Raw genomic sequence first — 25,756 nt, 5'->3', positions numbered from 1 at the left:
GACTTATAACTGCCAAGGTTGTTTGATATCTGGAAAACTATCTCTAAAACGTGATATTATCCGACAACTACTTCCGTTCGTTATGTTTTATTTGCATTAAATATCTTGTACTATATTCGTGAAAACAAGACCAAAATATTAACATGAATACACGTGAGGCATGTCATCGTATTCCAATTACAAATCGATGCTCCTGATGTCCATCCTGTATTGACTAGCCCAGATTTGTTTTTGTACAGACCGCTGAATATTGCTGAAAGCTGCGTTTTTACAAGAAACAAACATATGGACATGGACGGAGTTAAGTGTTGTTCCATATATTCGTCATATTAAAAAAAACAAATAACCCAATGAAGTTTACTGCTTGTAACTTGTTTCAGTATACGAAGAGTAACAATAGCAGAAACTGATTAGTGAAAATGTTATAGGGAATAGTAATTTATTGGTACATGCAATAGTTAAACATATGACGTTCCATCTGTGCTATGATTCGATCTATGACGTTCCATCTGTGATGTGATTTGATCTATGACGTTCCATCTGTAATATGATTTGATCTATGACGTTCCATCTGTGATATGATTTGATCTATTTCCAATGAGCCAGCATGTGAGACTTGTATGCGCGTGTATATATATATATATATATATATATATATATATATATATATATATATATATATATATATATATATATATGTGTGTGTGTTTGTGTGTGTGTGTGGGCGGGGGGGGGGGGGGGGGGTGTGAGTTTGGTTTTACGACGCTTTTAGCAATATTCCAATAATCACGGAGGGAACACCTGAAATGGGCTCCACACATTGTACCCATGTGGGGAATCGAGCCCTGGTCTTCGGCGTGACGAGCGAACGCTTTAACCACTAGACTACCCAACCGCCCCGGATAAGTAGTGATTTGTTCAGACTGCATTACATGTGATTTCGCTATCGGACAAGTGACTCTGTGCAAAGGTTTCTTATAATTACAGAAAGTGTTCTGTTGCTATCATTAAGATATTAAGGTGAATGAGTGTGTTTTACATGTGTTTGATTGGTGCAGGTCAGGCCGATGTTGATAAGCTATTGTCAGATATGAACCAGATAATGAGTTGTTATATTACCGAGATATCTCGGGGACAGAGCTAATGCATGTGTATATCAATCAGATACAGCAAATATGGTAGACGGATTATGAGTGCGGTACGGAATACTTTCTTCCAATTGGCCATATTTCGGATAGTCAAAATAATCAGGTTAAGAGAATGAGTGAGGAGCGTATTACGCCAGCTAAACTTATCAATACGACGGCAGGTGAAGCACAATAACTTTATTATAGAAATAAAGTATTGTTCCGGTGTACGGTCTGGGGTTCGATCCCCGGCCGCGTCATACCAAAAGACGTCAACAAATGGTACTTGTTGTTACCCTGCCTGGCGCTCGGCATTACGGGGCTAAAACAAGAACTGGTCGGCTCGGAGTCAGTATATTGTGTCTGAGTAAGCATTGTGTTAAACTGCGGCATGGTATCTCAGTAGGTTAGCACTATAAAATCGGAACTAGTACAAGCAGCCACATACATACACGTGCATGCACATCGCAATATAAGTGCTCAAATCTTGGACGCGACGTTAAACCCCATTTCACCTCACCTCACCTCAATTCCACAAGCATGTATTGTTTCTTGATGGTTCGACATAACAGTGTAAAAGCCAACCATATGCATAGCAACAACCGTTTCCAAAAATATTATCATCGTTTTTGTTAAACAAATCTACTAAAACAATGGATGTTCTTGTTGCTGTTGGCAAACTTTACATATTCATACGTATCAATGGCTTAGGCAAGACACGAGACACTGTCTTGATTGTAATGTTCACTCTATCCCGACATCTGATTATAGAAATCTACAGCGTAATCAATTTCTCCAAACACGGTTACTATAGCAACCATAAAACGATAATGATTTGATTATGGGAAAACTACTGTCTGTAAGAAAACCTTATCCCCGAAGTAATTCAACTGACGCTGGTCTTTGAACCTATTCCAGGAGTGTTGGTGAAACTTGCGCTGTCATAACAAATCAGTGTTGATGAGTGAAAGACAAAGTTATGAAAAAAATGACTGGTGTGATATCATACAGTTATTTTCAACGCCAACATGTTCATTTCTCTACCAGAAATGCCATTTGAGTAAAACATTAACAGCCAGGTCCTTAAAAAAAATCATTGATTTCAATGCACCACAGCCTCATTCATACCACAAAAGGATCGGAGGTAATGGGCTCCTGCTTCTACACAAATGCCTGTTAATTCATGACACATAAAATTTTAACATTACAGAAATGTTCTACTTTGGGAGTTCGGAGAACGGTAAATACCATCAATAATTGATGCCACAGCCCGAGTAGACTGAAAGCAACGACAACAAATGGAATTTTGCACAGGATAAAAAATACCATTATTAGGTGCCACAATAACCATGGTAACGGTATAGACTTAAGCCAAAGCATGTAATTTCTTATATTACAGATGCATGTGTTGATGCATCTTTGACGATAACGATTTATTGCAGGTGAATAACAATAAGCATTGTCATGTCAAACAATGAGCATTCCCAGTGCACTTGTAACATGTATGTACAAGAAGCCCTTTCAATAATATTTAAAACTAACAGTGCCTTAAAAGTATTTATATTCATGCTATGTATCAACAAATTCTAGATGTACAACATTCAATTTCAGATGCAATGAACTAACAAATGTAATATTACAATTACACAATACTAGTTTTCCGTGAAAATAAAATAAAATAAAATAAAATAAGGATCGGGTAGTTACAGTGTGGGTACTATACCCCGAAACATTGACTGGCCTCATATCAACCACTGGTTCTCCTGACCCAGACTCTAACGCTTGCAGGTCGCCACCGTGAAGAACTAAAGTTCTGACTGCGGCGTAAAACGACATTTACACACTACAATGGTTGAGATGAGAGCACATACATTACATACATTGCCCCTTCACAACATAACGACTTTCTTGCTTCTACGAACTGATTAATTTTGTTTTGAATCTAGAACTTTATGTTTGGTATTGACATAACCATAATCATTGGTACCAATTATGGGGAGTTCCCAGAATATTTCACTAGCTGTGTTTTCGAAGCTGAATGCAAGGTAAGAACAAAGACAATGCATGAACAAGTAAGCTTGGCTATTGATTAGCTAACGATCCAACCATCTGATGGGGAGATATTTGGATATTTGTATCTCTCATTACCATATGATCAATCTACTGGCTCAGACGCCAGCAACAAAACACAACCGACGTATACAATGTCCCACTTAATATATTTTTTTTCCGGTTTGTTTTAACCCTCCTCCCAACTAGGAAAATAAGATCTATCATGCAGCATTGATGCCGATGCAGTACTGCTATCATTAGCTTGGTTAGGTCTTGTAAACTAAGCCGTATTTCTAACGGGAAAACCTGGCCTCCATCATGCGTTTCTCTCCAGTCTGGGTGATCAATGGATGAATTGCCATCGCTCCGCTAATTGCAACATGTGCCAGGCCGGGAAACCCAACCCCAGGCCTCTTGCTTGGAAGTAATGCAACTGATTAATGACGCTAAACAGCTGACAAAGAACAAACACAAGAAAACAAGGTAATTAATTGGAAACACTGATCCCTCAAACATACACTGTCTATATGTAGCAAACGTTTCTTTCTGAAAAGAACCAGCTTAACTTATCTGGACATTCACTGAATGGAAATCTTATCTGGGCATGCTGCACTTCGTAATGGCAACATAACGCATTTCATTATCAAACGAATTATATGCAGGACTTGAGACGCGTTAGTGTGAGGTAGTATGCTCGCCGTGATACTGTCAAAATCCATAACATGAGAAAAGCCGGAGAGAAATGTTTCATTAACAAAACCGAGCTTCTGAAGGAAATAAAAGAAATACCAGACATATAATACGTAGAACCCGAGTTCTTGTGTTACCACTCCCTGTGTAAGTGACACCATGAAAGGTCACAGTTTTTTGCATCCCCTCTCCTCATCTCAGGAACCAAAGTCAGCATCTGGGGAATGGTCTAACAGAGTACAACAATCCATATTGCAAGATTTACGAACAGAAAAAAATGAACACGTCAACCCAATATTGAGCTTAACCTGAGCAAGACACTACCCCAAGGAGCCCCTAGAATTGGTCATTTCCTCCAAGGCCTGTGTTCCCTTAAGAACCACTTGGACCATGACCCGATCCTACGCACCCACCGCAACTGTGAAGGATGTATGCTGTTAAATATAGTCTAGACTTTGTATTGATGGCGTACAACAGCGTAAAGACATCGTGCAGGGACAGCAAAGGCGTTAAAAATCGATAGTTATTATGTGTATAAACATACCAGTCTGGAAATGACAGGGAGATTGTGCTACACTATAGACATTCTGCGTTGGATCGGGAGGCGTGGATCTATAGATATTGCCGGATACTAATGCTCTGCGATGATATGTATTGATATTTCTATCCTTAAAACATAATTGATGATGATCTTAAAGATCACCGAGTTTTGCTTCTTTTTCTTGAAGGCATGTGGATTTATCCACATCAACATATTTACCTATTGCAATGGTCTGTGCGTTTGAGGCCGTAATACACGATTCCTTAATGTACAACTAGACTCCAGATGCATTTTCAGACTTGCAATTGTTTACTTTTTGTCTGCTTCTGTTTTATACAGACATGTATAAAGTAATTCTCACATTAGGAAACTTGTGAACATTATCTGTGCATGCTACCAACTATGGTGGATAGTTTGTGCTATCCTTGACGGATTTAGACCCAGCTAACAAGTTGGCATATTGCCCGTCACAGATTGCTGAAAGAACAACGTTTGACACAATGGATGTTGTGGCACCATTGATCGTCAATGTAGACTTTCCCTTTTCAGCCACTGCATCTCAACACGAGGTAGTCTTCAGATGCAGATCTCTCGCATCTCAACCCGTTAATGTCACAGCGCTACTTGTTTGAAAAAGAAAACCATGAAACTATTAACCGCTTGTCGGAGAGGAAGCTTGGCCATAACATCCCCACACCAAGAGATGATGAAGCAAAACTTAAAAAAACATGTTGACTAGTTGCCCGACGTACAATCCAATAGACACTTTAGTCAAAGACGCTGCTCTGGCGGTCATAAGGCCCTGCATGGGAACCCGACCATGTAGGTTGTTGCTGCAGCAAATAATGTTTGCACTGGAGTCCAATACGACCTGTTGTTCGATCAAACAGAGCTTGTTTTTGTGCGAAGAGAGCGAATGTGCTGACAGCAATGACCTAGAAGTTGGCCGAACTCGGCGGCTACGTGTCCAGAGAAAGGTTTGAAGTCATCAGACGGAGTCATCTAACGCCGATTGAAAGCGATGAAGGAAAACTGGTTATTGAATTATTCCGATCAGGCAGTTGCATGGCTTGTCGTGTTCCATGTACGAATCTGAGATTTATTTCTACTTTTTCCGAACTGCTCATCTTTAAAGGAAATCATGGGTTTTCCCTTGGGGAATCATGTATTGTAGTGTCGGATGCTTGATCATGCCCTATGGCTTGGTCTGTGGTCTATGTTCTTCAGTGTCCGACAACCGTTCGCCAAGACAGACATGATCGGGCAATTTTCACTTCTCAAACCAGTATGATGACGTCACGTTATCGTTCTTGTAGTTGATTCTGTGCCAGGAATTCACTGGCTATTCCGAACGTGCATTTTGGACAAGTAAAGGTGACGCAACTATAGGTCATCATGCAAAATTATAGAGAAATTATGTTTCAGCCATGGTTTAAGTCAGAGAAATTACTCGAACCTGTTGATTCTTTGAGTAAAATTTAAAAATCTATTCCCGAAATCAACAGATTCTCATGATTGTGTGAAAATGTGATAGGATTTTACACTTAATACATACTTGACTAAAACCCGCTGTATTAAGGTTTTCAATACTCATGAGAGGAGCAGTCGGGTAGCCTGGCGGTTAAAGCGTTCGCTCGTCATGCCGATGACCTGGGTTCGATTCCCGACATGGGTACAATGTGTGAAGCCCATTTTTGGTGTCCCCCGCCGTGATATTGTTGGAATATTGCTAAAAACGGCGTAAAACAATACTCACTGCCTCACTCACTCATTAGAAGGGTCTCTCTGCGCCATACCCTTTTTCAAACAGATACATAGCTATATCATTTTAATCTCACATTAATGCTAATACTTATCCTTGAGTAGAGGCATTTGAGTCTATAAGGTCTATATACCAGCTTCTGTCATTTACAAATGTTGGTCCACAAACAATCAAAACCTGTGAACACAATCCCTATCCCACAAGAAATGTATCTGGAAACAAAGTTGGACACGTTAGCAACTTGGAATCCGAAACGTAAATTATGGATTTCAAACAGCTAACTATACATCGAGCCTACATCAGACAGAGTTAAATAACTAAATGCATCATAAACTTTGCAATATACTTAAATATTGTAATACGTCGAACACCAACTGCTCGGAAGCATCATAATAACATTATAATCAATGAGGATATTTTGAAACTAAAAGCGTCTACAATGTACATCTATCACAGAGCTATCAGTGCCATAAATTCCAATTACCCAAATAATTCCCAACCGAAGCCTTTGCCTGCGTCACAAAAACCGCAGAGGGACATAAATCATCGTCTCCAATGTCCCTTTTTTACTACCATGCATTGTCAGATGCATCTGAACTCCGCACTCTGAAACAGACGCAACCGGGGAGAATACAACCCGAGCGTACACAAATCAATACGCCAGTCTTACAGTTGTAGAGCGAAATCTACGCTAGGAAGGAAGCACCAATATGAGACTGAGCTCCTCGCGCGTTGACCGTCTCCAAATCTAGGATAACTGATTTTCTTCTCCTTGAATGCACCACAAGCGCTTGTGGAAACACATTACACCCACGAGAAAGAAATATCCATGTGTCGGTTTTGCTAATTTGGAATCCAGTTGCTGTTTGGTAGCCTTTCTTATAAAGGATATGGATTAATTTCTTTCTCATTCCGAACTGGCAAATGGATTATATTGTATTTGGTATCGTTAAAAACCGATGGATGTCTGTTTTCGAAGATTCTAATAAGTAACTTAGACAATATGTAAGAAGTATTTAATTCATTTTTGGTTTATTTTCCTCATTATGTATTTGCAAATAGGTTTGTTTCCTCTTCACCAATACATTTCTACTAATTTCAATCTGGTACTTTAAACGATCAACAAAAAATTATTTCAATATTCATTTATGTTATCAATGCTCCCGGCAATACTTCAATTTAAATTTGCATTTTCAGAAACAAGATACAACTTCCTGAATAACTGTCATTGGTGCGTTGGCTGACTGCGTTTCAGCTGTTTCAAATGTATTCCGCCTTGGAATGTTTGTGTCTGGCTGGGTTTCATTACACCATGTGTCACTGTATTATCATGGCATATATTATCATAGATTTCATTGGCACCATTGAATTGTGTACTCTTCGTCTCTCTGCGTAAACCAGACCTTTAAAAAAAAAAAATCACAATACATCATCCTGGTGTTGAACGATCCCCATTGATGTTTACATTGACCGCGCTGCAGATACACATATAATGTTTATGATTTATAGTTCACACGAAAAACGGCTTTTCCATCGGAAGAGAGGCATGTCACATGACCGCAAAACTGACGTTCACACCCGTATGAACACAATTTGACGTTCATACGTTTTTCCCGACACCGTATTCTTGAAATGACGTCAACACTGACGGACTACTTCCACAATCCCATTAAACCCTGGAAATTCTCTAGCACGAATACACACATAAGCTTTGTTTTTGATCATTTAGACCCCTAATTTTAAACTCAGCGTTTAGCATACATTGAGAAAGGTTTGACAGCACGATCGTTCACGAATATCCCTGCCTAAACCAATCCTAGTGAACAAAACGTAGAAATGCACATCCACTATCGTAGTATTGACTCGATCCATGTCTACAGTTCCGGTGTATATCAATCTATGAAGTTACCTTAGTATCTATTTGACGCATCTTTACAATCATCTATTAGTGATCGGCCAACTGATTAATGATGACTAACACATGTAACCGCCACAGGTTCATTAACAAATTCGGAAATCTCTTCCGTCACGTTTATCGTGTGGGCCATTTTGACGTCTTGTACTTGATGTAAATGTATTACGACGCGCTGTCATTGTGACTGACTTAGTGAGGTAGTTCTTAAGAAACCTTTTACACCCAATGATGATATTTGTTTAATACATTTCGTTCAAACAAACTACAACAGATGTTCCTGTAAAGCAAGCTAAGCATACATAAGCTCATATCGCCTATCGTTTTGGAAAACTATAATTATATTCCGCGATACAGCTTTGCAACGCCGTATTGCGAAGAGAAGCAATCTTGTATTTCCTTCAAACATATACTCTCAACATCTTTGAAACATATATTGTATGTTCCCCCGGTCGTGAGCTACCCAATCTCACAATGGACGCAGACAGATGTTCCCATTTTGATCAGATGGTAAGGAAGACTCGCTCCGCCACAAACACGCCTCTAACTTCACATATGAAGTATAAATACAATGCTGCGATGTCTCGTCTCTCGTTATTACTTATCGCTACACTCTGGGTAGAGGTTTTTTGATCTCACTCAATCCCCGCTAACCAACAAACAAAGGTCTCAAGAAGCCCTTCCGAAGTACCTTTTGTTTATGTACTTGGAGGCTCTCTGCGTAATGCCACAAATACGCGAAACATGACACAAGCATATGGCACAAACAGTCCATATTTACTTATTTCATCTTAGTATACATATACAGATAGACATGTCCCTGAAGGTGTAAATGAAACATGTAGGAGAATTCGTGTCGTGTGTTTATTTTATGAGTTTCTTTAAATATGTGCCACTGTGAGGGTCACTATATATAATGTCAATCTTCATTAGTAATTCGACTTACTTAAAATGAAACATTATTCTATAAATTATTTTGCATTGTTAATGTGAAATGCAACAATGGACAACAGGATGGCTCACTGATATGTGTGTGAGTGTGCGTGTGTGTGTGTTAGTGTGTAAGTGTGTTAGTGTGTTAGTGTGTGTGTGTGCAAGCGTGCGTGTGTGTGTGCGCGCGCGCGCGCGTGTGTGTGTGTGTGTGTGGGTGTGCAGATCAAATGCGTATTTGCATATGTAAAGGAACTGAAGGAATAGTTTGCAAAGATTAATTAAAGTATGACTGAAACCAAAGAAGGGTTATCCCAATTGAACGTTCAACACAAGATAGCTGTCTCCGTTCATGAGTATGGAAAAACTCTTCAAGAAAACCAAATATCGCACGATAGTTTGTAAAATCAATTCACGTGGTACACCTATCAGTGTAAAATCCACTGCTGGTGGGATATTCAAAGACTATTTACTTTACCACAAATAATCAATTGCTTGTATAGGTGTTCAAAACTTATTTACTTTACAAAACATAAAGTGAGAGGAAAGAGCAGGTCAATTGCATAGAAGAACACATAACATTGACCGTTGCTGATATTTACCAATACAGTTAAGTACGGTTATAACGAACTCAAAGGGACTACTAATTTTAGTTCGTTATAACCGTAGTTCGTTATAAGCAGATATACAGCATAACTACAGCATATAGTCGGGACCAAAAAAGTAAGTTCGTTATATCCGTCAGTTCGTTATAAACGTGTTCGTTATAACCAAAATTTACTGTACATCCATATCTGGATATCTCCGCATCTAAAATCGAATTAATCCTTGTCCATGATTTAATTACAATCTCTTCCATCAACCACAAATGCAGGATTTCAAAATACTCCATCGAAAATAATGAAATCTTCCGCCACATGTCGACAAAGGGCATCTGTAAATACGTCTCGCTATTAAGACAGAATTCCTAGCATGCACATTAGTTCAATGCAGTTCAGAATGGTGGCAACCAGTGGCAATGCTATAGTTCAAACCGGAACATGCATAGAGCCCTAAGACAGTGTAATCATCACAGCAACTTGTCTCTCAAGTGCCGGTCAAATATATTGTCTGGCATTTAAATTAACAAATTAACAAGTTGTGATAGTTCTGGTAGTTCTATCCATAGAAAAGCAGCCATGTTATTGAAACATAAGGTCATATATATATATATATATATATATATATATATATATATATATATATATATATATATATATATATATATATATATATATATATATATATATATATATATATATATATATATATACACACACACACACACACACCAAGTATGAGATGTAACCTATTGTCATATAACACTAATCGGTTCGACAAGGTTTCCTTATATTTAATACGTACTAACGTTCTATTTCAGTGTTACTTTCCGAGTGTGTATACATAATGCATGTTATCGCCAGTGTCCCATAAGGTTGGATGACAGGTCACTGTATGTAAACATTTTAATATTGTTAACATTCATGTGACATTTAAATCCACTACTTCTGTCTGTCTGAAAAATAATATTTTCCCTAGAACTCACTACCAGTACAAACCGTGACATGACAACGAATAATGCATCTCATGAACTATTTTATGATTTTTTGTATCATTTCAAATAACATAATATCGATTGTTTCCATGGCAATTCCGATCACAGTATCTATAATGATGTATAACTACATATTGTAAAAGCTGTTGAATATATTTTGCATATGATGGAAAACTAATATATGTACAAATGTATCATCATTAAGATTTTATGTTAGAGGCCAGGTACCTTATAACCTTAGTACATTTCGATTGATACACACGCGCCATTGTGTGTGTAATGAAAGTCTTAAATGGACAGCTGCATATTGACCTATTAATATAGTACAATTTATTTTTTTATTGATGTATCAATTTTCAACTGTAATATATCATGGCTTTCCGTATTCATGTCTGTCGACTGATCAGGTCTTAATGTATAAACGCACTTATTCTCACTGTGTAAAGATGAATCAGTCTCTTGTACCACAATGGCTTTCTGTCCTGCAAACATTCCTCTTTAACGCAACGAACAAGGTAATGGAGAATTAAATGAAATGCGTTCTCAACGTGCTAGCTCTCGAAATCTATACGTGTTCAAAATATATTTATCCTATTGTAACTTTATGTTATTGAGTATAATGTACCATACTCGCTCTCTAATAATGTTCCTTCGTCTGTCAGAACCATTTCAGTGCTTTAAGATTTCACCAAAGTTGTACACGTCCTGGTCCAGAATCACTTTCTTCTCTTATTAAGCTGACACGCTGTCATATAACTGAAATTCTGTTGAAAGTGGCCTCAACCAAATTCACCATGACCCACTTTGCTCTCAAAGACGTTCAGATAGAACTAAAGTACTCCCGAACGCGATTATAACGCATGTCATCATATATGTGGATAACACTATTCCTTCATGTAAATGCAAAATGGTATTTCGTTTAATCAAAAGCAACACACACTGTTACAGTATCTCTATAACGTACACATATGGACAAACACGAGACATCACAAGACACCAATATAACCTACTATCAGCCTTTTATAATGAAGGTAATTACTACATAAAACAATTGCCTCACGAATGTAATGAATCCACCAGGCTCTCCGAGTCACTAACATCGCGGATGATGATTATAGGAGATAATTAAGCGAATACTATATCCAAACAATGGGGGATAAATGCTTGTTTTATCCAGAGTCCTATCAAGAACATTGTTTCTGAATACCTCATGTTGTTAATCGATTTAGATATTAATCCGAACTCACGCATGGGACGAGCATGGTATCTGACAAGCTACACTGTATTTATAATCATGTGACAGAAATACATGTTAATGTATTTCCAGTACACCAATTTAGGAAAATGCGAGATTTGCAGCATTTCCGATATTGGGAGTATGCCCATGGGACATAAACATGTCTGTGCGCTATTCAAGGTTGACATGGCCGCAGAGCCCTGATGACCGCACAGGCCGCATGCCATGTTCTAATTCACCCATTGACGTCACGACAGCGGCGCTATATCACTATGATAACGCGCCCAGCAGGTAACGCTGGCACGTGGATTAAATCCCTATGTCCATCAGCCTACCAATATAATAACTATTATCTGTGGTAAGCGATAACGTCACGACTTATCTTCAGATTCGTTCTCTGCAGAAGAACGCCCGCGGCCTTCATTAGCAGAGCACAATGCTACAGTAGCGTGCCAGTGCCAGTGCCAGAGTAGGGATGAAGTCGGGTGTTGTTAACGCACAAGAAAACAATATTGTTTAAACAGCTAAATTAGCCGTGTTAATAACTCCTGAATTATCCGGACAGTGCAAGAGGTTTTAAGAACAACGGTGCCATATTTGGTAGAACCTTTACTACTGTTTATAGTATTAGTATGTCTGGTTCCTGCTATGACTTGTCTTTTGTCCCATTACATGATATAGCAGAATACAAAAAGAGAATAAAAAACTCACTCCTTGTTATAATGTATTTTGCTTCTGGGTATTTATGCATTGGACCGTTAGAGTTGCGGTGGCTTTTTCATCCATATGATGTGCATGAGTATGCATTATATGTATAAACTGACTCATTCGGAAATGTAACATAACGCGTGTTGTATGCAAGCAATATTGTGACCATGATATCGAATGTCATTTATATTATGATTGTGAATGTTTGTATGTAGTGCATTCATGTATAAGGACTCGTATTCTGGTACGTTGTGCATACCAAGTCATTTTCCTTTGAATAATACAGATAAGCCAAAGGTGCCCTCATCACTTCCGGGCATTTCATTTGCAAACATTTTGAAACTTTAAGTGCATATGTAACTATGACGTATGACAAGGCGGGAAGTCAAAAGACGGATTGTTCCCCTGATATTTCTGTGGATTTCTATTATCAATGTGCATTCTTCAGTCAGAAACCAGGCGCATATGACACACAAGGGCATATTTTGCCTATTCCTTCACTAACTGCAATGTTGGAGATAAATATATTGCAAAGTTGACTGTCAACAGTAGCTGCCTAACAAATGGGTAGAACCGATCGATGCCCATTCCCGTTGCCATGGATATAAGGACACATAATACCTTGGCCATTACAACAGTAATGGCCATATTTTGAGATTCTGACATTCGTGAGCTACTAAAATGAACAAAACACTGGCCAAAAGCATAATGCAAAAGCAGACATCTTAAAACGATACAATAAAAAACAAAATTTTAATTGTGATACAGTAAGTGTGTATCTAACAGCGTATGTTCAATGTGAGGAACCAGGTAATCTGTCGTGACATTGCAACAAAATTGTTGAACAACGCATTAAATACCCAGCTTCTCATTTGTTTTAATACGACACTTCATATTTTTTCCCTACTTATAGAATCGAAAATTTAAACCATTTGCCTTTGCATGTGTTTGTGACGGGTGCCACCGCTGGGTTAGGATACTCTCAACTTTTCAACAAAACCTGGTATATTCCCTATTTGATAGTGATTCATAAACATATGGACTCGTACAAGGGACTCTGCTTTTAGTAGAGATTTGTTATTATTATGGTAATGTCAGTTATATTTTTAATATTACGAATCAACTAATACAGCGAAACACTAAACTACTTTTGCCCTTTTATTTATTTAATATGTACAAAAAGGCATTCTTGAAAATGCAGTGCTCCGTTGGATATAATTATTAACATTTATGGAATCATGAAAAGACCATCTCATATGTTCCATTACTTCAGGTAATTAGCACCAAAAAGCTGTTCCATTGTTTGAAATGGAAACTAGCTCAGCAACATCTGAATATGACGTGATAATTAGCTGCCAATACGGCACAGCTGTGTAGAACACTCCTTTCAAGCCAGGTTGATCTCATTATCAATCAATACACTGGCGTCATTATATCCATACTTTGATGAATTATGCGAAATAGTAACATTTGTCAGAGGGATATATCAACTAATCCATACTATTGAAATGGGTAGTTTTACTTGCCTCAAAAACATATTAATATTAATTTGTTCTTTCGTGTTTATACATACACTGAAGTTGGTTAGCTGTTCATGAAGGTCACAAGTAACACGAGTCTTATTATCATGTAAAGTTACTTTACATCTATACAGCGCCAGTGACTAATGGCATTGACGTCAAGGTCAATTCCATTCCATCTACAACTTACCGGTAATATAAATCGATATACATACATATTGATAAATCATATGCAAATATTGATAAAATCCATAGGAGTTTGAAAGGTGAGAACCTTGCATTCAGCAGTGTGATATTATATGCACTTGAACCATTTGCGTTTCCGAGCCATTGAGGTATGTTTCCGATTCTCACCGTACTTGTGACTGGCTTTTAGGTTAATATATTTGAGTTTGATGCGAATTGATGCGAAAATGATGACATGTGAAGCGAGAGGGTGATCAATTCCCATGTTCTTGAATCTCTTTAACATCCATACTTGCTTCCCACTGACAATTGTTGAGGCGGTACGAATCTGAATCCAATAACTCAACACCGTGTTTATAGACTGGATGAAACATTCCGTCATATACGCGGTAAATGTCATAACTAGGCAGGAAATGCATAACGACGTTAAAATATGAAATAACGTTCCATTCAGATGTCAAGTGGAGATTAGTGAATTGGTATATTCAATTACCATTAAGGGTCTTTAAGCTTAATTTCATGTGTGCATTTGCAGTGGCACCGGTTCTAAGAGCAAAATGTCAGAATTAATATCAAGAGTAACACATTTCCTGTCTCGATTTGAGAGTTACGACCTCAGTGACAGAAGACTTGTAGAATATGTTCTTAATGAGGCATTGAGTATGAAAGGTGAACATTGTCATGAACAGTTAACTGTAACAATATCATGTGAACGACCTTAACAGGACTTATTGTAACTAGCTATAGTTCATGTGAACGACCTTACCAGTAGCAAAATGTATATCTAATACTTATACATAAATAGCACAAAGATGTAATTATATGCCATTATTATCATCATCATAAACACCAACATCGTCATTATTAGGAACAAACTCTAAAGTTATTTCTTCAACACCTATAAACACATTTCATCGATGTCATTATCATCACCACTGTAATCATCATCATAATCATCATCATCATCATCATCATCATCATCACCACTATCATCATCACCATTATCATCCTCATCATCATCACCACTATCATCATCACATTATCATCCTCCTAATCACCACTATCATCATCACCACTATCATCCTCATCATCATCACCACTATCTTCATCACATTATCATCATCCTAATCACCAGTATCATCATCACCACTATCATCCTCATCATCATCACCACTATCATCATCACATTATCATCCTCCTAATCACCATCATTATCATCACCACTATCATCATCATCATCATCATCATCATGAGAAAAACATTCTAAGGTTGTTTAGTCACTACCGATTGAAACATTTATCATCTGGCATTATTCATTTTCAAATTAAAGCATCTTTCAGAATATTTCATAGAATATATTGTAGGATATACCCCAGATGTATCCTAATGTAAACAAGGGAACTGAACGATATTAGATTCCATATCCCATGCGTGATGAGATGTTCATGGTACAGACACAATCTTCTTACTCCTCAATGGATGAAAACCATCTTCTGTGTACATCCTTTGAGCAGTAACAAACTTGTGCCTGTACAATGATAATCTAATCACACTGGTACCCAACTGTGTCACAAGGTACAACACGCCGTATAAGTTGGCCTGATCGCGTTCACCTTGCCAGATATATAACACCCTACCAGTGAAGCATGTACGTACACCTGTCAAAAAACTGTAGATTGGAAATTGGTCAGGCTATAACTTCAATCACAGTATGAAATATTCATTGTGTAGCCAAAAATGAAACTGTGTACCCAAACTGCCCATTCTAACCACGATATCGACCTTCGTTAATTAGCCTGAAGCATGAAAGCCATCCTCCCCCACCCCCACCCAAGTGACTTGCTTTGCTGAATGTGATACTAGATACAACTAGACACCAGATCAGGGTGGGAACACACGATCAATACGACACTAGATCCCTCTGCAAAGACGTAGTCTGTGGTAGATCAAACAAATGAAGCCTTTCCGACTATTTCAGCATCGCAGTCCTTCTCGTCAATGTTACAAGACACTGCGTCTGCAACTTGCCAATTCCGATGCCAGAGTTACACTTGCCATACGACTGGTTGACCTGTTTGGTGATTGTTCTGCTCTCGGATGAGAGCATTGCTCTACTTGTAGGTTACTGGGTGGTAATTAGCGAGCATATTGTTTCAACAAATAATTGTGAAGTGAAAATACACAGTGTACTGCAATTCTGGAACTACATTCATTGCCTGGTTACAAATACACCGTTTTAAGGACAAAATGGCGCTGTGAGATGTGCGCATCTTTGATACAGCATTTATCCTGTCGTTAAGGGGACGAAAAACAAAAGCATCAGGGTATGAAAATATGTAAAATTTGTAGCGTGTGACAGTTTTAAAATATTGAACCTGTCATTGATATTATTAAAATGATTTAAGGATAACAACCTACACGTAAATAATGGTAATGCTTAGTAATACTGGATGAAAACACTTATTTGTAACATATTGTATCATCAATTATGTTTGCTCGAAGTGTAATGAAATCATGTTTTTGGAGCAATGGAATAAATTATCATGTTTATACAGCACGATTTCATAATTCATACCTAAGTTATATGCATGATAATCTACATGTTACATATAAAAGTATTAGTCAATGATGAAAAACTCGCCTGTGCACCTGGGGCCCATTTAGTAATTAATGTGATCAGTCAACAGTAAACAAGTTTATCTAAATGCAATAACGACATTTTGTAAAAATAAAATGGCAGTTAGCAAACAGGAAGATATCAAGGTTATGAGAAGATAACAGCATATATTGCAACTCATATGCTCATAGAATCCGATAGTATCTTCTCTTTGGCATTGCAATACGTTGACTCAAATCCAAGCATACAGCATTTTTGTTATTTGGAAATAATATTAATACATACGGAATAACATATTCATATCATAACAAAACATATGGTACTATTTGTTTTTAATGAGCGATTGTTTCATGTTGAAAATGCATCACACAACGGTGGAGATATTTTAAGGTTCTGATATTTCAAACACTAAACAAATAATAAAATACAAAAATAAAAATGAATTCAATCAAGCATCTCTGTATCGTAGTTGGATGTCTATCAACGTTGAGTGTCAACTTGGTAATAACGAGAAATGCATTTACGAGGGTAAACTAGTTTTCATATCAAAATCCGCTAATGGCCCCCGTTTCCACGGTAAGCTGCTAATGAGTAACGTATTAGAGTATTTGAATAATGCCAGTAGCGTATTGATCACATAATAGGAGGTATAAATAGCCGTAGCGGCATAAATAGCATGGAGATTCATTATCAGATAGCTTTTGAAACATCTTGTCATTATCCAACTCTATCATAGGAATTTCTCAAATTACCAAATGACTATGACCCATTACGCCATGGTTACCAAGCTGTAATCGAAATCCCCCGAGGCGCTGACCTGCTACTGGTGTTGGTTCTATGTCGACATATGTTCACACTATACCCTTAATCTACAGCAGAGGTTTACGGTGTCAAGTTGAATCATTAAGCAGCAATTATATGACAACTGGATGTGGTGTGAACATACCAGTGAAGTCAAGCAGAACTGCGACAAAACTTACGACATATCATCCTATTGTTAACTGTGTGGGCGAGATTCTCTGCTCTCAAACATACACAAAGACCGTTGTACCGTTATACAATGGCTATACGTTCTAAATATCGAAATGTCATGCAAAACGTATCCTGATCATTATAACAGGTTTGAGGATTTTAAAACAAGAAAACGTCAGACTAGTGTTTGCGTGTTAGGTGTTCCAGAAGATCTGACTGAAGATTTGTTTTGCCATTCCTTCCGATTGCGATTTGTTTTGCCATTCCTTCCGATTGCGTGTTGTAATTTAAAAGAGTCATAGACCGAATTAGAACAGTGTTCGGTGTCCCATAGATCAGGCTTAACTCATGGCAACGCTCACCCCAGACAGAGAATTTAACCAGATGTTCGTAAAAACGGTCTTGGTGCCACTGGTCTTTGTCATCGTCACAACTGTTGTTAAACAGTACATTTTACTAACAAGGTACAAAGACACCACAGAGGTAAATAGCACGAGAAAGGACTCTGTAAGATTCGCTGCCAAAGGTCAGGTGATTGAAAATTAAAGTGATCAGGTTTCGTGAGTGAACAGAATATGTGAATCTGTAAATGTATTTGTCATTCTCTGCGAATTCCGTTTTGATATTAAATTCAGAATCTGATTTGCAGCCGTATTATTATGATGACCTTCGTGGACTGTGGTACAATGTGTTAAATAATCCATCTTGTCCAATCTTGTTACTTTGTTTCCAAGCCCCATGCATCACGGGGCGTGAGTGAGTGAGTTTGGTTTTACGCCGCTTTTAGCAACATTATGGCAATATCACGGCGGGGGACATCAGAAATGGACTTCACACATTGTACCCATGTGAGGAATCGAATCCGGGTCTTCGGCGTGAGTTGACACTTTGACCACTAGGCTACCCCACCTTGAATGCGGCGTTAAACCAAACTCACTTCTGAAGCCTCAAATGTAATACGCAGATACAACGACGTGCAATGCCTGTATTGATTGGCAAAACTGTTCTCGATATGGACCAATATGTGCAACAAGTAGAAACAATGTCAGTCCTATCTATCCATTCAAATACAGCACAGCCGTTACATAAGTATTGACTCCATAACTCGGTCAAAAACTTCAGTTATGTTAACACGGTCATACCCTTAAATGCATATACAGTAAAATACGGTTATAACGAACACAAAGGGACCACTAATTTTAGTTCGTAATAACCGTAGTTCGTTATAAGCATATATACAACATATGGCCGGGAGTAAAAAATAAGTTTGTTATATCAGCCAGTTCGTTATAAGCGTGTTCGTTATAAAAGTAGTTTACTGTATTTATTGTTCCTCGGAACCAATTTGCAAAAAAAAAAACATAGAAAAAACCTGTATGGTTGACCTGCTTTGTATCCGTATGTAATTTGTCACAACTCGATGTCAACAAATGAGTCAATTTTATATCGACCGTTAAAGCTGGTTCGGGCAGTAAGCAATGTACCTATTGTGTATAAGCGTTGGATGGTGAAGTGACGTCATAATGTCAGTACAGAGTAAAACTGGCGCCGCAAATCACATGACCGCCTGTGACATCCGGGTAACAGCTGACTGCTGTGTATGAACATCCTCAAAGGGAAGGGTGTTAACTGATTATATCAGTCCAGTTTCCACCTTTGCCGAACTAGGCTGCAGATTATGGAGACTTTGAAAGTCAGTTAACACCCTTACCTCGGGAAGATGGTAAATGAACGGCTCTTCTGTTCTGCGCGCAACATTATATCGACAAACCGGTTTTCAACGAATTATGTTCCCTCCGAGTAAAGCGCAGTTGAGGAAAATCACTGGAATGTTGGGTCCAAATTCGATTATTTACAGACCGCCGTCATATAGCTGGAATATTTCTCAGTGCGGCGTCAAACAACAAATAAATAAAGCTAATTATTTGTGAATTGTTAATAAGGACATTTGTTAATATGGACGATTTCGTAGGGAGGGTACCTCCGGATTATTGTGGTTTCACTGTGTATAGAATTTGGGTTATTTATAACGGTCGAAACGCCAAATGCGAATTAAGTCCGACAAGGCGTCATTGATTTTATTTAATCAATGGCCATACCTGTATAATCACACAATGGTGTTTGCAGTATTGCGTATAAGTAGTCAATGGAATACCCATTGACAGTTGCAGTTTCTTATTTCATTTACAATGCAAATACCTGCTGTACATAATACCGAGTGAATGAGTGGGTGAGTGAGTGAATGTCAGCAGCTTCTAATGGGGTGGTCTTAATGACGCAGGTTGGGGTGTGTGGGGAGAGTCCTAATGACACAGGCTGTAGACATTTACATCTTAAGTCAAAACCCTCGGACATAATCATTATTATTCTCATTATGATGTATTGTTAAAATATTAAGATATTGTTGGAGACAGTAATAACAGTATTCATTTTTTTTCACTTCATACAAATCATAAAGAATTGTATCGTAACGTTATATCTAAAACAAGTATTTCCAAACCATATAAATATGGACAATGGACTACACGAACCTGTCCACTTTAACAGGGATGATTAAAGTAAGTGTAACCATAGATCATCTCAATTAGCACCATCGATCATGAAAGAGAACTGTTACATTGTACAGAACAAGACCATATTCCCTTAATACAGAGCACCTGTTGCCGGAACCATCCGGAACCGTTCTTGTGCACATTGCATCAGTAGCTTATGGCGTTGATGGGACTTTGTACTGGGCATGGTAACACTATCATTAGGTTACGCTCAACCATACCAGCGTTAACTTATTGCCATCGTTAACGCATAACACTTATGCCTTCTCCAAAAACATACCTAACGAGTCTTGTGTGCTTAAAATACATGTTTTTGGTTCACAAGGTCCCAAGCTTCAATGCGTCTGCAGGTAGTTTGATTAAAAGCATTCCACATAAGAAAAACCTTTCTACTTTGATTACGCAGGAGTTTTTTGGATTTTTCCCCCTTTTTATCCTTACAACAACATGATTATAAATAAACTGTGTTCCAAGACAGAACATTATAGTTACCTGTTAATTACCGATTGGCACGTAAGAGATAACTGGTTGCTTTGATCAAAGAAAATTGAAAATGTGTCAAACGGATCTTAGTGAAATGTGCATACATATTCCCAACTAAATCATCTTATGAATATTAGTGGCAGCATAAGTGTACTATCGTGACAGATGGAATACATTCTAAAAGGATCTATGCGAAGTTTCAGCCGATCCATATTCAAACTCTACCCAAATGTGATATTCTAGATGGAAATGAGAAGATTACCATTAAGGAGAAAAGGAACATCGGCTTTGGCATCTCTGGTCGTGTTATATGCACATATTTAGCAGTCAGGCAATTTTGCTCAAAACCTTGGCCAATATATCGTAAAGATTGGACATGAGCGAACGTCATAGGACTATCAAAGGGTCGTCATATTTCACATAAACGCATTATGTGCCTCAGAGATCTATTATATGTGTTTCTTGTGTTCTTTTGTAAATCTTTCTTGTGTTCTATTGTATGTGTTTCTTGTGTTCTATTGTATGTCTTCTTGTGTTCTATTGACCTTGCTGCCTCGATCAACATGGTCTGCCTGCTTCGGGTTCGATGGGGTGTGGTACCGAGGTGCCGGGAGGGAGAGGGTGGTATGGTCGAATTGAAAGGAGCTTCGTGTTTGGGTTGAATAGAAACAATACGTCCATATGGGAGATGTTACCCGTGTAGCACTTTGGTAAAAGCTAGGAGCACTGGTATGGTGCTGACAAGCCAAGAAACATAATCATTCGAAACCACGATCATTGGTTTGTGGAGGTTCTGGCGCTTAAGACGGTTGGTCGACCCTTAAGGTGATGGTGATGATGAGGAAGCAAAGGCTTTGGGGATGGGTGGTGATGGGTAAGGGTAGGAATGGGGTGAAACATGGCGAAGCATAGAAAGTATAGTTGTATTGAAATAGGCAGGGCGGGTAGTTCAGGTTCGGGTGTGGACAGACGAGAGTGGGTGGGTTTATGGATGAAGTACGTACTGGGAATGATGGAGGTAGAATGGGAGCCTGATGTTTGGTAAGAATAGAATAAAGGATTGGATGAATTAAAACAGGTGGGAGGATATTTTCTGAGATATTGAAACAGAACAAGACGGGTTGGCATGAATTTCATGTCAATATCTCCTCCATCGGGAGCTGAGATGACCATTGGTAGAGTAGGCGGAATTACGCCGGGATCGGAGTCATTAAAAGAGCAAACATATATCACCCTTTGTCTAGCGACATAACGTTGCAATTTCTAGCAGTGAGCTGTTGTTAAGTGTTGTGAAGCCCCGCGAATACTGTCTGCCATGGCCCATTGTTTACAGATTGCAAGCTGGTGGTAATCTACTCTGACATTAGGCAATGCGAAGTGGTGGTAGGCTGTAGCTGTTTCAGACTTAGATTTGTAATGAACTGTGATGCCAAACGATATGCAGATTGCGCTGTCAAGCCAATTACTGAATTAGGCTTTATTTATTCACGATCCTGTGGTGGCTTCAGAAACTAATCTGGAAAACTTGGACTGTGAAAAACATATCCCACTGACCAACAACGCCCGGGTGACGAACCTGCACCGGCATACCAGACACACATAGATTGATTTGAAACCAAAACAGTCTAAGTCTGATTGAAAAAGGAAAATAAATCTTGACCCCTCTAGCTTTACGGTCTACCATTCCTCAGATGTGGAAACTCTACTGTTGATTGCCCACGTCCAATAATATCTCCAATCCTTACCTTTTCACACACAACACATATGTATGCCCTGTTGTGGACCTATGACAGATTCGTTCCTCAGGAACAGGATTCAAATGGCACTAAAAGGTTCACCACTAAATCATTTACGGAGACACACATATCAATGAGTTGCCATTCAGGACCAGAAGCTAACGGGGGGACACGCTATAGAGTGGTTCTATTATGCAAGATGGACACGACCTTCCTTTGTCCCGAAAACGACGCCTGCCAGACAACACGAAAATGACACTGACGTCATTTCAATTCCAAAATTGTTTTTTCTCCTAATTAGCATGGCATAAGGAGAAATGACTTTTCAGAAACAGGATTACGAACCTGTTACTAGCTGGTAGGATACTAACAAAGCGCCACATTCGTCTATTCCAGAACAGAAGCAGGGCATGAATAATGAATAATGCCACGGCTCCGGCTATACGTTATTAATGAGTAGTTAATGGTATGTGGGAGTTAACATAATAAATGTCCTTAAAGCCACCACTTCAACAAACAATGTCACTGAAAATAGAAATAGATTACATCAACAGATATTCCAAATAAAACATCTCAAATGTCTCACATGCCAGAGACCTCGATTTTCAAGTGTATAAAAGTCAAATGGATCCATCCTATCCGATAGATATTTGATAAGTATTTGTTGGAATAGAACGGAGATATATTACCCTGGAAAATCGAAGACGCTATTGGGATCATGAGGTAAATGCTGCTTGAGCTGGTGGGCAATATGACGATATATAAATGTTTTAGTAATATTTTGCAAGCAAGTATGACAAGGATAAACTTTATATTTTATGACGCATTATTTGGATACGAAACAGCCAATTATACCAGAAAAGGACACATTTTTCAATAATATCACTGATACAGGAGCACAAAAACATATTTACCATGAGTCCTCGTACAAAAGGTATCGTTCTCAGGGAAAGCGGGTACTCATTGCTACCCCTCAAAATACGTTTGGTCTCATATATTAATCGTCCGGATTAACGAGGTCCGGATTAACGGGGTCCGGATTAACGGGGTCCGGTATAACAGTGTTTGCTGTATTCAAACATAACACCATTAATGGCAGTGCGTTGTAATTGTTGTATTTTCAGGTGAACCAAACGCGTGTGATTATGATATGATGCTACAACAAAGTACCAAAAGTCGCCTCACACATCCACCACCTCATCACATAACCTTACAATCCGAAATGCCGCAGACAGCCAAATGAGCTTATAATATCCCATGAAAAATCCATAGCCGGTCAACGGTTGAGGTGTAAATCGAATCATATTGAAACAGAGTTATTCTGAGTGTCAGGTGCACTTTGTGCATAACATGAACGCTGTTCGTTGGCCATAAAACATCACTTCCAGCCAACAGTCTCCTAAATGTTTCATATTGTTTACAGTTTTCGTATTATCACGGCAATGGCAATAAAATATTCCCTTATCTAGGACAAAAAAAGCAGCAGCAGCAACTCGCAACTGATTAATTTCTCTTTTGTTCGCATCCAATCTGAGCTCTACAGCTGGCGCTTCTTGCGCCTAGATCTATTAAAGTCGTAGGATCTACGATGAACTCGCCGCTGAACCTCAATAATTCATCTGGAAGCAAGTTTAAGTGGCGTGGTTCTAGTAGCACCGAGTCAGTGCAGTGATGGATGCCAAGGTTAGAGGTGGTATTTGGAGGTATAATCCCTGGACCTCAAGATTTGTAAAGGATGCCATAGACAATTGCCTGTAGAGTTTGCCTGATTCAAAATGCTGTCGGAAAGTATCACACCATTCTACGATTGAAGATGTTTCAAGTGTCCATTCTGAAGAAACAGGTTTGTTAAAGAATTCTGAACAAACAATCTCATTAAAGAATCTCACGAAGAAACAGGATCAAGGAATTTTGAAGGACGGTTCGTCACAGAATTCGGATGAAGCATTTTGATCAAATAATTTTCAATAATCAATAATTCTGAAAAAACATTTTCGTAGCGGAATATCGGTGAAACACTTTCGCAACAGATATATAAGTGAACATTTCACCCAAAAATCCAGAACGACATGATTTACTTGATAATTTTTTGAAATATTACAAAAGATATTACAATATTGCATATCTGATTGAGTATGATTAAGGTGTAGATGATGATGATGATGATGATGATGATGATTGTAGTGGTTTCTTTCTGCTGATGGCGGTGATGCAAATGCTGGAGGGGCGGTTTATGAATGGAGTCTGACCGATGTTGTTGGGGATGACGTTGCTGATGTAGGAGATGATGGCACCACGGTTTTACTTATGGAATTGATGGGGAATAAAGGAACCATTATTTCTTGAAAAACGTTTTTTCGATAAACAGACCAAATCTTATAACGATATTTTATCACCAAATTTGAACAAACAATCTACCCGAGTCCTTTAGTTTAAACAAAATAAAATATAACTACGACAATATCTTACACAGTTGAAAGTACCAGTAGGTAGAGGGATTTGGGGCAGTCTCGACTGTTCACTAGCACTGGTCCTACATCCAGATGACCCGTGCAAATCCCCAATGATCCTTATTCACCTGATAACCGTGTACTCAAGGAAATACCACTGGCGTTACAAAAATTTAATTTTCTCGCACTAAATGCTGCACATCGACGACATTTCCATCAATCAAGCATCTTCAGAACCCCGATTCGAGAATTAAGTGAGTTTCAGATGAACACAGAGAGGTTCGGATACATAGTTACAATCCAAATTACGGCCATATGGTGTTTCGGGGCTGACTTTCCACACTGATTACACGGGGGGAACCTTGGCTATCTGTTCAAACAGATCTACTACACGCTTAAGCCCACAAATGGGATTGCTAGAAGATTCCTGGGGACCCAGGCATTCAAGACGACTCAGAATATCATTAATTACAGTATGTGAAGATATATGACCAGGGTTACATCAAGTTTACAGGTCATTGTGTTTCGCGTGATGGCGGGAATACAGCTATCATTAGCCATTGGGGAACTAAATGTGTATATATTGTTTCACTATTGGGTTAGGTACTCGCTGTGACTATTCATGTAATTCAGGATAGTGGTCTAGCTCAGTACGTTTGTGCTTTAGTTTATAGCATAGGTTCTTGG

The 25,756-nt window shown here is 38.5% G+C and overlaps 1 protein-coding gene across 4 annotated transcripts in view; it reads right to left on the bottom strand.

Annotated features, from left to right (window-relative positions):
- Positions 1-25,756, bottom strand: part of LOC139445980 (potassium voltage-gated channel protein Shal-like) — a 92,512-nt gene that overhangs the window by 21,196 nt on the left and 45,560 nt on the right. The gene's annotated exons all lie outside the window — the stretch shown is intronic.

Source organism: Haliotis cracherodii, unplaced genomic scaffold (assembly GCF_022045235.1).
Source record: "Haliotis cracherodii isolate W230 unplaced genomic scaffold, xgHalCrac1.p SCAF_6, whole genome shotgun sequence".
In the NCBI taxonomy this organism is placed as follows: domain Eukaryota; kingdom Metazoa; phylum Mollusca; class Gastropoda; order Lepetellida; family Haliotidae; genus Haliotis; species Haliotis cracherodii.
The sequence above is the reverse complement of the archived record's forward strand: the minus strand, read 5'-3'. Positions and strand labels throughout refer to the sequence as shown.